At 38.5% G+C, this 2,582-nt stretch overlaps 1 long non-coding RNA gene across 1 annotated transcript; it reads left to right on the top strand.

Moving 5' to 3' along the window:
• Positions 1–973, top strand: LOC117320061. The gene is made up of 2 exons (XR_004530916.1): positions 1–499; positions 838–973. It is a non-coding gene; the product is annotated as an uncharacterized LOC117320061 (long non-coding RNA).
• The last annotated feature ends 1,609 nt before the right edge of the window (positions 974–2,582 follow it).

The raw sequence follows: 2,582 nt of genomic DNA, 5'->3' as shown, positions 1-2,582 counted from the left end.
GGGTACGAGTGATGTATCGGATATATCACACGAGTGCGTAGCACGAGTGTGATATATGCGATACGTCACGAGTACCCATTTTGTATCTGTTTTATCCAATGACAGCCGAGGTTTTGTCACCCACGTGCCTAGGGGTGGAGCTATACAATTGATAAAAACCTGTCACTGTGATATGTTTCCCGCCAATTTCTGACACGTTTCATTCTGTCACAGTAGCCTATTCATTTCTAGTGAGACTGTCAACCATGGCGGATCAGGTACTGATCATTGATGTCGATGTGTTTACCGACCTCGACCAAGTATGAGTATGAACTGGAAGATAGTGACACGGTAGCTACTGACATTGGATTATTTGATACCAAGGAATTAACGCAACCAATTGTAAACAAACTGAATGGTAATGTGAAAAACATGTGAAAGACTGCAGGATTCGAGGGAAATTACACAAACGGTAACTGCTCCGGAAAGAGGACCTGCGCTACTTCCCTTTACCAAGCAGGTAAGTCTAAAATCATATTGGTTGAACAAATTGTGAAATGAAATATTTTTCGTAAATTTCGACGTTCACGATGTCACGAATCTTTCAAAGTCCATGAAATTGTTTAGATACATGGATGAATCGGTTAATCGGTATTTTTATCCACTCGTCCTGTTATTATTTTCATCACTATTTTGTTTATGATAAGATTTTTGTGCAACGAAAATGTACGATTATATTTGGCGTAATCTGAATAACCATTTTTTTAAATGACTGAAATTTTATATGTAATCATGAATGCATTTTTTTACTGATCTGTTAAAATATACTGAACAGGGTTTTATATTCTGTTTCGTCAGGTTTTGATGAGCAACTCAATATGGACAGGACGGAACATCGCAGCACGGCTGTACGTTCATACAAGGTGAAGAAAGAAGACAACAAAGAACATTTCTAAACGGCACTCGTATTTCATTAAATTTTGTTTAAAATGTATTTCCTGTCTTTGTTCATTTGTCACGCCCACATTTGAAATTGGCCCCGCCTCAAGACTGAGGCATGGACCAATCAGAAATGCCATGTGATATTTCAGATATCACATATGTGATATTTGAAATATCACATAGTATGCAATATATCGCCAACAAAAGATCAAAGAAAAACCGAGGCGTCATTGGATAAAAATATTTATCGCGAGATTTGTCACAGAGCCGAGAACGAGGCTACTACATCACACACATGGCCATTCACATATCGAGCATACATGAACAAATGTATGTATGTATATCTAATAATGCTTTTATTTAAACATATTAACAGAATAGTCGCGTAATAACTGAACAAGATAAACATAGTTTACATTTAGATACGTAGTTTTTTAATGTAGCAATATGCATACAACAAAAAATCGATAAAATTTAGATCGGTGAAGTTTGATTGAAATGCAGTGATTTGGTTGATTATTGGATGACAACTTGACTTGCCATACAAAAAGTCAAAACATTAAGATACAGGTTAAAAACTTCGGGTCTTCGTGACCGTCTTGGTTTAATGAGGACCATAAAATACTTACCGACAATGCTTATACCTTGAAACTCATATGTATGGCTGTACGTATAATCTATTTTAATACACTTGCTGTGTAAAACCATTGAAATAGTAGGTGATGAGTAACACTTGTCGGTGCTAAGCAGAATTCATGTCTCAACAGTTGCAATATGTTCGTTCTACTCATTTCTGAGTGTGCTTATCATGAACACCATATTACAAACTTATTGAAGTACGCAATCCCATGGACATATATCTTTAATCGGATGATACTTAGCAATACCAATAATGAACATGAAGCTAACATGTATTTCTTACTTTTAATCATTTCGTTGATTTCACGTAAATTTAAACAATGATAGTTCAATCACTTTATAGTCAAGTGCATTCATCGTGAGTCCCAAACACCGGTCTCATTGTTGCATTATGCCCCCATCACACTTAGACAAAGACCACGAAGACCGCACTGCGTCCTTAAAATTTCGAGAAACGCAACGGGGTCGTGGCAAAAATGGAGAATTTTGCAGTTGTCACGTTCATATTACGCCCTCATTACGTCCTTGCTGGGTTCTTACTACGTCCTACACGTTTCCACTAAGACCTTATCTCGCGCATGTTCGCGCGTGCACCACGCTCTGTGTGTTCTTAATACGCTCTTACTACGTCCAAAAAGATCTTTCTACGCTTGCATTACGTAATTACTACGTTCTCTCTGCGTTTGCCCGTTCCCTATAAATACAACTTGACTTGTTTCTTTTTTCCATTCCCCTGCAATATTCACAATAGGCCGTGGTGGGAGAGGCAGAGGTAAAATGCTAAAAAAATCCACCACCAGTTGCCAGCGTTGTTGCATCCGAAGCAAGCAACGATGATGACGAAGAACCGCATTTTTCGACTGGTACAGGTAGGGCAGAGATAGAGGGCCATGACAGTGGCGACGAAACAGAATTTGAATTGAGTATTTATACAGCCGATCCTCTGGACGTGGTTTTGACGTGGTCGTAACCTGTGACAGACGTGTCGTAAACTTAATGAGCACCGTAAGAACGTACTGGAA

The sequence above is a fragment of the Pecten maximus genome, chromosome 2 (genome assembly GCF_902652985.1).
Source record: "Pecten maximus chromosome 2, xPecMax1.1, whole genome shotgun sequence".
Taxonomy (NCBI): domain Eukaryota; kingdom Metazoa; phylum Mollusca; class Bivalvia; order Pectinida; family Pectinidae; genus Pecten; species Pecten maximus.
The sequence above is the reverse complement of the archived record's forward strand: the minus strand, read 5'-3'. Positions and strand labels throughout refer to the sequence as shown.